Source organism: Malus domestica, chromosome 07 (genome assembly GCF_042453785.1).
Source record: "Malus domestica chromosome 07, GDT2T_hap1".
NCBI lineage: Eukaryota > Viridiplantae > Streptophyta > Magnoliopsida > Rosales > Rosaceae > Malus > Malus domestica.
The window spans coordinates 12,725,052-12,737,865 of NC_091667.1; positions in this window are offsets into that span (position 1 = coordinate 12,725,052).

Here is a 12,814-nt window from a genome sequence, read left to right on the forward strand (position 1 = left end):
TATTCCTTGGGGTACCTCTGCAAACAACTTATCCAAAGCAAAAGTATTTTATATCATGAAGGTTGAAAGCAAAAGTATCTCATATCATGCTTTCTCCCTGTCCTTCTCCTTATCGTAGTTTTCATCTGCGGGACAAGGAGAAGAGAGCAATTAGCCAGCACTTGGTATCAATCTTCCGATCTGGAACCGATTGCCTGGAACCCCTTCCTGATTGCTTACCTAGCCCTGCTCTCGAGTACTCATCTTCAACATCTTATGCTTCCTCTTCGTCTACCACATCTGCCTGGGGAACAAATAAGGGAAGTGAAAATGATACCTCGAAGCATGTGGAGACAATGTGCTAATTCATCCTCAGCTAGGGACAAGGAGAAAGAAAGCAAGAGGTGGGCACTTGGAAAGATTTAATAAAGAAACAGACCATCACCTCTACCTCGTGCCTAACTGCCGTGCAGAAGAAACAATCAGAAAAGAATGCAGACTGCACAATCAAATCAACCTAGCAGAAGGAGTCTGATTTGAAACCAAGGAACTCTCGCTCAGAATTTCGAACCAGTTCAAGATCAAAGCTGTGGAAAGACAATAAGATCATCTATCTCCAAAACCAGATTTGCGTTCTTAAACTCTACTTTGTCTAGTTTTTACTTTGCCATAGTTGCCATGTTTATTCGTTGTTTGTTTGCTTGTTTGCTTATTTTTGTGTGAGTTTATGCTTGAAACATTGAGGACAATATTTGATTTAAGTGTGGGGGGTAACCAAGTTGTTTTGCATGAAATTCGTAGAAGTTTATCACCCATTACTTCTAGTGTTGTTTCTTGTTGTTTTTAAGTGTTTTTAAGCTGTTTTGGAGTGTTTTAGTGTGTTTTGACATAAAAATCCGAAAATCTCATAAAAATTTGAAAAATTGTTTTGAAAAACCCAAAAAGAATTGTTTTTGTGTGTTTATTTGTGTCTTAGGGTACCTTCCAACCCAATGATGAGGATTTGGTTTTTAATTACATGACTGTTAAAAAGAGTTATAAACATGGATAAAAATTTGATTTACTCTTTGGTGTATGCTTGGTTGTGGTTATAATTTATGAATTCACATGCAATCATAAAGAAAAAAAATCAGTTTTTGTAACATGCTTGAAGGAAGGAACTCAAATGAACGCTACACCTTGTGAGACTTGAGCCTAAACGTTTATTTGGAGAGTTAATAATCTATGCATCATTGTTTTCTAAAGTCGTTGTATGATCTCATTATTTTTTGCTTGGTTGCTACTTAGAAGGCGTTTCATCATTTAGTTCCAAATGCTAGAACTCATGCCTATTTCATTCAAAGCATGCTATTGATTTGCATAACACATATTCAAGATGAAGTTGTGTAGTGACCACCAAAGCCAAATTGCCGTGCTCCTATTTCATTATGTGTTTAAGTTTAACCCTGTTGAGCCTTGTTAAGCCTATGTTCTTTGTTAACCCACACTATCCTTACCTAGCCTAGTTTTAGGATCATCCATACCCTTGTTCTTGAATCATAGTAAAGCATGACCTAAAATGAACTCCTTTTTTTATCAATGAATGTAGAAAGCAAGTGTGGGGGAAGTGATTCTTGTGTGTGTGTGTGTGTGTACCAGAGTCCTTAATAAGGCATGGGTAGAGAAAAGAAAAAAAAAAGTATGAAAAAGAGCTCTAAAGTGTTGTTTGTTAAAAAATGGTCCAAAACATTGAATTCGGCCCAAAGTGTTGCATGAATCTTCCCTTTGTATGTAAAAGTTGATTCTGCATTCTAAAGTGAATTCCAAGTGTCTATTTCATTGCTTTGCTTGCAATCGCTTTAAGAACATTTGTTATTCCTATCCTTTCTTTGTTAGCCATTACCCCCAAGCCCTGTTACAACCCTTGACTTCAATCTTGACTGTTGTGCGTTTTAATTTGTGGAGTTCGAAATTGGTATAAGCATATGGTGTCACTGGTTCTCGCATCTAAGTAGTAGCATACCATTCATGAGATCATATCTAAACATGCTTAATAAATCTAGAAAATTGCTTCCTTTGTTATAACATATGTGAGTCCCAGTCTCTAGTGTAGGGTGTGCAGTCAGAAAATGTGTGTGAAAATAGAGAGTATCTTGTAAGGAATTGAGCAAATTCTCTAAGGCATGTTACTACATTCAAAACATTGTTTTAATTGGTTAATTGTGAGCTAGTAAGTAATGACTATGAATAACTTTGTGCTTAAGTGTGAAGATAACCAAAATCTGTGGGAATGATGATTTTTAACATGTCATGTGCATTGGAAATCCCTGAGGCAAATGTTGGAAGGTTAGGTTGTGTTTTGTTTGTTTTGTTTCGTTTTGTTTCTTTTGTTTTGCTCGAGGACTAGCAAAAGCTAAGTATGGGGGAATTTGATAGGAGCATATTTATGCAACTTAGTTAGCTTGTTTCTTGGCATTTACTTAGTTTAATTCTAGTTATTTTGGTACTTTAAGCTATTTTCGTGTGTTTGTAGGTTCAAATAACAAAGTTAGCAACAAAGTGCTACTTGGAGCATTTTGGAACATTTTTGGGCCAAGATTGGATAGTGCAAGCATGGAGACATGAGGATGGACATTTTTGAAGATTTGAAGGCTAGAAATCAGCATATGTGTGTGCAAGTGTGTTGACCTACAATTACCAAACATCCATCCATTACACCCATTACGTCCACTCATTACCAAACATCTATCCACTACACCCATTACATCCACTCATTACCAAACACTCACCCACTACACCCATTACATCCACTCATTACCACAACACTCACCCACTACACCCATTACATCCACTTATTACCACAACACTTACCCACTACACCCATTACATCCACTCATTACCAAACATCTATCCACTACACCCATTACATCCACTCATTACCAAACACTCACCCACTACACCCATTACATCCACTCATTACCCACTACACCCATTACATCCACTCATTACCAAACATCTATCCACTACACCCATTACATCCGCTCATTACCAAACATTTATCCGCTACACCCATTACATCCACTCATTACCAAACACTCACCCACTACACCCATTACATCCACTCATTACCGCAATACTCACCCACTACACACATTACATCCACTCATTACCAAACATTCACCCACTACACCCATTACATCCACTCATTACCAAACATTCACCCACTACACACATTACATCCACTCATTACCAAACATTCACCCACTACACCCATTACATCCACTCATTACCAAACATTCACCCACTACACCCATTACATCCACTCATTACCAAACACTCACCCACTACACCCATTACATCCACTCATTACCGCAATACTCACCCACTACACACATTACATCCACTCATTACCAAACATTCACCCACTACACCCATTACATCCACTCATTACCAAACATTCACCCACTACACCCATTACATCCACTTATTACCACAACATACACCACTACCACCTTAATTAGATGGTGGTCCTCTCCTTAGCCTATAAATACATCCACCCTTCACCAAAAAGGGGGGGGAGATCCATCCAAAGACACATTCACGGGGACAGTTTAAGGAGAAGGGAGGAAGACACATTCTGCCGCAAGGCAGAGTCTTTTCTTCTTAACCATTCTACACATTCCCACAACAAAAACACAATTCCATGCACCTTCATTTCCCTTTCCTTGCCGTGACCTCTATCCAACCTAAACACATTTAGCCATTCCCTTCCATATATCCATATGCATCCATCAAACCACACCTTATGCCATAACAAAGAGAAGAATGAGGACCCTTGGACGTGCTTGCCATTCAAGTTGGATTGTTGGAGCGTTTTTAGGTGTTTTCATTCTTTTGTTTTCAATGTCTAAATTTGTTTATCTTTGCTTTGTGAGTATGAGGAACTAAACCCCCCTTAGCTAGGGGGTGATTCAAAGCCATGAACATATTTGCAATATGAATTGATTACCTTCAGTTGTGATTTCATAAGTTGTGAATTCAATTTGTTTAACTGCTTGATTGATAACTTATTCGTGTATGTTTATTAAGAATGCACACTTAGTTTGCATGCATGAATATGATGCTAGAGTATAAGGGAGTTTAACCTAATAGTTACGAACTTATATTCACAAGTAGTGGAGGTCGCTTATAAACGATCGCGTTAAATGAATTATTGGCAGGAGTTTCATGCTCATCATAGTAACGAATGCCTCGTCAATACTTATAGTTTTCATAATGCTTAATGATCTTTGATTGTATCTTTATTGTGCTGTTTACGAAAAGGACTTTTGAATAATGCTTGAATTGTTGTATGCTCTTTCTCATCCAATTCAATAACTTAAGGAGAACTTGAAGGTTAATTTAAACGGACTTAATTAACCTGGGGTGTTGAGTTTCATGATTTATCGAAAGAACAATTGAAAAATTGGTTTATATGCAAGTGTGTCATGTGTGGAGAAGAACCCTCTAGCTAGTCCATCATCTATAGTTTACCCAAATTCGTCCAAAATCTATTTTAGTTTACAATCTGTTTGTTTTGTATTCAAATTCATCAAAATCAAATCCCCCTTTACTTTAAAGTGTTTTATTAGTCAAAATCTGTTTTGATTTGTGTTTTTAAGTGTCTTAAGTCAAGTTAGAACCTAATTTCGTCCAAAACCATCCCTAAAGTCAGTTTAGAGTCTAATTCTTTGTTTTAAGCTGTTTTGAGTCTTTTAAACTAGTTTTGAGTCTTTTTATCTTTTGAGTCTAGTTTGGTGTTTTAAACTTAATTTTATGTTTTTAAGTCAGTTTAGAGGTTATTAGCAAGCCCTCCTAATCCCCGGTCCAGAACGATCCCTACTTACATTCTTTACTACAATTGATACAAGAGGGTTTAATTTGTGTGTTAAGTAATTTTCGCATCAGATTGCCATTGATAAAGAACTCTTCATGGTAGCTATGAGCTTTTGGTGCTCGGCTACCAACACCATGATCCTTCCATTTGGCCTTATCAGCCCCACCATCCTCGACATCTCAGTTATCCTTGGGACTTCTCCCTCTAGCATCCCAATAGATGCCGCTCTTTTTGGGTTCCTGTCTAATCTCGACCTTAAAGCACTATTTGACGAACGGGCTGTCGAGACGCTTTGCTGGCTGGAGGGAAGTAAATTTACGGAAGGGAGAGCATAAAGCCTTCCTATTTTACTGGTACAATAAGTTTATCTGTTGTACCAAGTCAAATAAGTGCTTGGTCGAAAATATGTCGATGGCTAGTGGTCACTCCCTGGCGCTCAGTCTAGCTATCCTCGCCAATCTCCTACACTACCTGGCCGAAACAACCATCAATAAGATCGACCCGCACCAGAACAGACCTCTTTGGGTATTCTAACTCTCACTGCAGGTCTATTTTTCCGCACTTCGACCAGAGATCCCCAACTTTCAGTCTACTACAGAGCTCGGCCTTCAGTTGGCCTCTCGATCGGCGCCTCCTCACCGGGCCGAAGAAGTCTTCAAATACTTCTTTGGCCTAGATGTCCTCTCCGATGATGAATTTTTAATATGTCGTCGTCAAGAGTATCCATTTTCCATCAAGCTTCCAACGTCAACATGGAGTGAAAGTGAAGATGATGGTCTTTGTCAAAACTGGGGGTCATTCGTGTTAACACGCAACCTTCCCCTTGGCTGTGATGCTCGCCGAGCAAGCTGGGAGGTCTACCACCCCCACTTTGCTGCCCGACAGCTCAGCTACCTCCAAGGTTGCCCGATGCCTCTACTTGCTTCCAGCTCCCTTCTAAGCCGAGGACGCCTCTCTAGTTCCTCAGAGAGGGAGTGCAGAGATACCGAGAAAGAGTTTTAGGAACGGTGTAAAAAATTTCGCCTCTAACCAACTGTTCCTGAATCTCTCGGCACTGACACCTTCGGCGACTGGTGGGAATGATGCATTTATGACTTTTTTGGCGCTTCGGTCGAAGACATGGTCAACAAAATTTTTGGCGACCGACCCAAAAAAAGCTTCTGCCCCTCAATCCAAAAAGACAAACCAAGGTATACGGCTATCTCTTCCTTTATTCTCCAAGCACTTACTCAATTTTACTAACTTGATTTTGCTTTCTCAAGCGGTCGAGTACTGAAACAAGCAGACGTGATCATCGTGGCTATGGCCAGGAAAAAGTTGGCCCCTTCCTCCAAACAAACTAAAACTGCCGAACTTACTGAGCAAATAGTCTCGCCAAGAAACCGAGACGGCAGGTGAAGCTCCTAGTCCCACAAAATGCGTCAAGGAATTGGCAAAGAAAAGAGAACGGGAGATTCACATTATCTCCAGCCAAACCACTCCTAGTGCCTCTCATCCTACTCCTGTTATCCAGGCTTCCACGGAGAAGCAGCCAACTCAAACTAGCCTAGCATTCCAAATTCAACCCGTCCATGGGGTCCCTGAGGTCATGGTCGAGCCAATTACTTCACCATTGGTCGAAAACCCTGCAGCTCCGGGGCCGACCGTTGCACCTGTCTTGGAGGAGGTAACCCCTTCAGTCAGGAAAAATCTCCCTAAAAATCCAAAACAATCAACGATCATCTTGGAAGAGGTGTGATTATGTTGTTAGTAACTCCTTTCTTTCATTAAATTCAAAAGTATTAATAGCTTTTTATTTCAGGATGACAGAACGACGAGATTCCGCTGGCGAGTCGCCCTCGACCAACCAAACATCCTTCCATCGATCCTCCCCTGTGGTTGAGGCAATTGACCAAGTCGATTCTCCTGCAGTCGATCGTGGAAAAAGCCTCATGTTGAGCCTGAAGCGACGGCAGAAACCCCAATTCACTAGCAAGATCAAGACCTCGGCATTCCCCTTCAAGAAATGACTTCGGCTTTTGTAAGGCTCGATTACTTTCATTTGTTAACTTTGATATAATGAGTCTGAACCGAAAAAAATATTAAATGTCAGGTGCCCAATTATTCATTTCATCGAAAATTCTGTGCGCCGAAGGGTGTTATCTATATTTCCTGGCCATCGAACGTAGATAACCTTTATCGGGCGCGTGAATTGAGAAGCAGTCTAAAACATTGGGCTTGACCATTAAGCTCTCTAGGCTCAAGCAATGAACCAGGAGACATGGCCGAAGTTTTCTCTCGGCAGGTCTAAAATAACTTTTCTTTGTTATATTCTTTTACGATTTTCATTTTGCCTAAATTCTTTTCATGTGCAGCCTTCGTGGGAAGTCGAGTTCGATGCTCTTCTTTCGAATACTTCTAGATCGGTTGGCCATTCGGCAGCTACAACCAGGCCCTCTGTATCAATGACCGAATCAAATACTCTTGTTAGGCTGCAAGAGTTCTTGTCTCTCTCAGCTTCATAAGTTCCATAACACCAAGGCCTCGACTTAGTGGGTGCATGTCTAAACGATCTCGCAGCTGATGGTCAATTGAGTACTAAAGCTATGACTCGAGTGTCTTTTATCCTAGAACGAACTCGACAATATTTCGGTATTTTTTAGAAAGCTCTTCGGGCCGAAGATGACTTGAAAGCTGTAATGGTCGTTTGAGAAGCTCTTTGTCCAAGGTCAAAGTTTTGAAGGCAAAAAAAGAAACACTAGCCGACCTTGACAATTAAATTGTCGAACTCCAAAATCGAAGATCGACAGTTGCTTCCGAGCTTACAAAGGATTTTGAGTTAAGCGGTAAATCTTGCTTAACCGAATACACGGCTAGCATGAAGTGGGTCGAGTAGCTAAAATGGATAAGAGAAATCGGCAAGTTGAGGTCACAATGGGCAAGGTGAGGTGGTTGGAGTTGAAGGCCGTTCTTGAATCTCTCATTCATTCATCACCCTAGAATTAGTTGTAAACTGATTAACCAATTCTATTTGTACACCCTTTTGTGAACTTAATGAAATGAACTTTCATTCCCACATCTTTAATGTGACTGGATAGTATTTTTTAAAAACTTCCCGTTGATTGGCAACTTGTGAATTACAACAGCTTGATCCCTAAGATGGTATACCCCATTGCCGAGAACTTTATGAACAACGAATGACCCTTCCCAATTCAACGACCACTTGCCGAACCTGGGGTCTTTAATTCCTACGGGTAGTAGGGTTTGCCAAACCAACTCTCCTTCGCCAAACATTTTTTGTCTAACTCGTTGATTATAAGCTCACTCGGCGATCTTCTTTTGCGCCATCAATAAATTATAAGCATCAAGTCGATTTTCTTCCAAATCTTCTAACTCTTACCGCATGGCCTGACTGTACTCGGCACTGAACAAACTACTTTGTTCAATCACTTGCAACGAATTTATATTTAGCTCAACTGGTAACATAGCGTCATGGCCATAGGTTAACGCATATGGAGTCATTCCGGTTGCCGATCGGAGTGAAGTTCGATAACCCCACAATGCTTCGTTTAACTTTAAATACCACATACCAGGCCTTTCTTTTACCATTTTCTCGAGAATACCGATTAAAACCTTATTACTTACTTCGGCCTGTCCATTCGTCTGCGGGTAATACGGTGTAGATTGCTCGAGTTAAATTTTTAGATTTGTCGTGTACTCCTGAAACCTGCCAGATGTAAAGATCGTACCATTATCTGTTATGATTGTTTCTGGTACGCTGAATCTAATCACGATGTTTTCTTCTACAAAATTAGAAACTTCTTTAGACGTTAACTCGACATATGACTTGGCTTCGACCTATTTGGTGAAGTAATCTGTTGCAACAAGTATCCATGCAGCCAGCGCATCTTTCGTCTAAGTACCCCTTTGCGTACTCGATACAATCCTTCAGAATGCTCGGCCAGAAATAACCGTGTCGCTGAAGCAGCTAGCACATCTTTCGTCCAAATTGATGAACCCCGTAAATTCCTTCGTGTACTTCTGCCATTGCTTGAGCGGCTTCTTGTGGGATGAGGTATAACAATAATAGCCCATCCTCACCTTTTCGATACAACTCATTCTGGTATGATACGTAGTTTGTGGAATGGACCCTTGTCCATCGGTCGTGTTTTTCGCCTGGGTTATCAAGATATTGTATAATCGCCCTTCTCCAATCGTCTGGTAATGCCTCGACAGCATAAACCTCTATAAGGTCCTTCCGTTATAACAATGATGGTAAAGACATGACTCGTGTATGGATCACGCAATCGCGTTGAAGAACTTGCTGATTAACCAAGGCCGAGTATACTCGTCGTGACATAGGTATTTCTCGACCTAGTTTGCCCTCTATGGGTTGTGCTCCGGAGGCTATTTGAGCTAATTCGTCAGCGTCGGTGTTGTGAACTCCTGAAATGTGTTTGAAAGTAACACCGTTGAAAGATTCGGCCAAATAGTTAGCAACCATGTGATAAGGTGCCAGAGTACAACTCATGCAACGAAAAGTCCCATTAATTGATTAATCACAAGTTCGGAATCATCGAGAATAAGGACACGAGTGGCCAGATTGTGTAGGACACCGAGATCGATGAAAAGGGCTTCGTAATCGGCCTGATTATTCGTATAATCGAAATCGAGCTTAAGCGAAAAATACCAACGGTTGTGTTCTGGGGATTAAATAAAAATCCCGACACCAACCGAGGCTGAAGTACTAGAGCCATCAAAGTACATCGTCCAGTAATTATCATGTATACCATGCCAATTTCAACATCATTGCCCCCAAACCCGTATGGTGAAGGATGTTGGGCCAAAAAATCAGCCAAAGCTTGGCCTTTGACGGCTTTCTAGGGCATATATTGCAAACTAAATTCAGACAGTGCCAGTGTCCACTTCCCTATACTGAATTCAGATAGTGCTAGTGTCCACTTCTCTATTTGGCCTTTTACTATTGGCCGAGTAAGCATGTAACGAATGACGTCGGTCTGGGCAATGACCTGAGTGACCGACGGGAGCATATAATGTCAGAGCTTTGACGTGGTGAAAAATAAGGCTAGGCAAAGCTTTTCAACGGCAGGATAATTGATCTTCGGTGGGTTGAGATTACGACTAAAGTAGAAAATGGCTTGTTCGCGCCCAACATCATTGTCTTGTGCGAGGAGGCAACCGATGGATTCTTCGGTCGTAGAAATGTATAACTTGAGAGGTTTGCCGCATCGAGGTGGTGCAAGGACAGGTGGGGTCGTGAGAGAAACCTTGATTTTTGTAAAAGCCTCTTCATGTTCAGTCCACCACTCGAAAGTATCAGAATCCTTGAGCTTCAGAAGTGTAGAAAAGGCTCGCATTTTCCCTACCGAATTAGTAATGAATCGGCGAAGAAAGTTAACCTGGCCAAGCAACGACTGTAGTTGCTTTTTAGTCGCAGGGGGTACAGTATTGATGATTGCTCGAGCCTTATTTACGTCGACCTCAATGCCACGGTGATGTACGAGGAAACCTAAAAATTTACCAGCGAATGTGCCGAAAGCACATTTGGCAAGATTCATTTTCAAGTTATGTTGGCGCATGCGTAGGAAAGTTTGTCGAAGATCATCCAAATGTGTTTACCGACGTTTCGATTTGATTACAACATCATCGATGTAGACTTTAACGATGGTTCCAATTAAATCATGGAATATGGTATTCATCGCTCGTTAGTACGTGGCACCGGCATTCTTGAGGCCGAATGGCATAACAACCCATTTGTATGTGTCGAGTGCCCCCGGGCAATGAAAAACGACCTTATGAACATCAGCTTCGGCAATGAAAATCAAGTTGTAACCGGCATGTCCATCCATGAAAGATAAGATCGCGTGTTTTGCTGCTGCATCGATTAACAAATCTGAGATCAGCATTGGATATTCATCTTTTGGAGTTGCTAGATTCAGATTTTTGAAGACGATACAAATACGTAAAGCACCATTTTTCTTTAAGACTGGGATGATATTTGCCAACCATTTGACATATCGAGCTGTCCGAATGAACCCGGCTTTCAGAAGGCGAACGAGCTCATCCTTTATACCGAGTTATACCTCGGTTGAAAATCATCGAGGTGGTTGACGGAATGGTTTACACCCATGTTTAATGTGTTACTCGTGTTCGACGAGTGCTCGATCTAAACCAAGCATCTCATGGTAGCTCCAGGCAAAGCAATCTTTGAATTTCGTAAGTAAATCACAAAGTTTGACTTTCATATGTTGGGGTAACAAAGCACTAGCAAATAAAGGCCGTGGATCATCGGTTGTCCCAACATTTATTTCCTTCAAGGGATCTTTGACTTAGGGTCAACTATCTTTGAGCTCAGTCGGGGCATCTTGAATCTTATCAAAGGATAAGACGAGACCATTATCTCTTTCGGTAAGAAACTCCACGAGATTGACGCCTGAATTCGGTTGTTTGGAAATAGCGAACTAGTGGGCCAGCAATCGTTCCATGGTATATGAAACTGCGACCCAGCGTTTGGCATGCTTGGTGTCAAACATCAGGATTGGTGATGAGCTCAGCCAACCTAAGTCTTACCGAATCCTGGTGAACAGTCTCGGCGCCTACCTCGATGGCTTTTTGAACCGAAATCTAAGTCAGTCGTCTTTCATCGTTAAAACCATGCAAGGTGATATAGCCGACGTGGTCATCATAGTAACGTGATTGTATCATGTTGGCTTCGAATGGCTGATTGTCGGTCGAAGGGACCAAGACTGATTTACCATCCCAAAAAATAAGAACCTAATATAATGAAGAAGGGATACAGTTTGTTTGATAGATCCAATCCCGACCGAGCAATACATTATACTCAGTCTTAGAGTCGACTATGAAGAATGCGATCACGTGATTACAACCTGAAACACTCACCTTTTACTCCTTTGGTTTGGGACTTGTCACTGACGAAGCTGCTCATGGTTATCCCTGATGGAATAAGTTCGTCGTGAGATCGTCGTAGTGCCTTCATGACAGAGACAGGCATAATGTTAACCGTCGCCCCAAAATCGACAAAATTTTTGGAAATTGGATAACCTTCAATGTGAGCCGTGACATACATCAGCTTCAGATGTTGAAGATTAACAGAAGAAGAGTAAGGAAATAGTTCGGCCAAGGCTGCTTTAAGCTTGTCTTCTTTGCTTGTTTGCCCATCTTATTCGATGGCGATGAAATCAACCTGTGTTGCCTCCTCGGTAACCACGTCCTCATCCAAGAAGTTTGGTTGGTGCATGGTGGGTTGAAACTCGACAGACGAAACATAGACCATGCTGATGTCCATATTTTCAAGGACTGAAAGGCCTATTAGATCTTGATCGTCGTTTTCTAGGCCATCGAGTGAAGTAATGTGTTCTGGAGCATCTTCAACTTGATCATCTTACGCCTTAGCTAGTACTTGCTCTTGTGAAACATCGACTAGACCTCTTTCATTCTGGTTGTCGTCCTCGAGATTACTTGTTGCTGGGGTTTGATTTTGTCCTTGTAGCGTTTTACGGGCCCATTTCTCGTAAACGATTCGAGCATCTCTTATGTCTTGGTAAGCATCCAAATGCACCACTCGTTCTTTTTCATGACCGTAAAGTCGAAGAGCGATACGACTGAGAAAACTTTGAAATGATGTCATAAATACTAAAGGTCTTCAAGAGAAAATTGGAGCTCGGCAGTATCTATATCAGTATATGGGTCGACCACGAAGCCGAAGACTCGAGCTTCGCGTATATGCTGGAACCTGGCCTTCATCGCTGGATCAGTGATTTTCTGGATAATCTGTTCAGCATCAGGGCAAGTGAACGCCAGGTCGAGGGCTTCTTGACATGCCTTGGACAAGCCGTACAAGTCATTAGCGGAATGCTTCTTGTGAAATTCTCGCATGTACTTTAAAGCCTCGCCAAGAAACGGGGGTTGCATATTTCGTCGTATTTTAATTAATGGCTCTGGGGAATGAAACAAATGGAG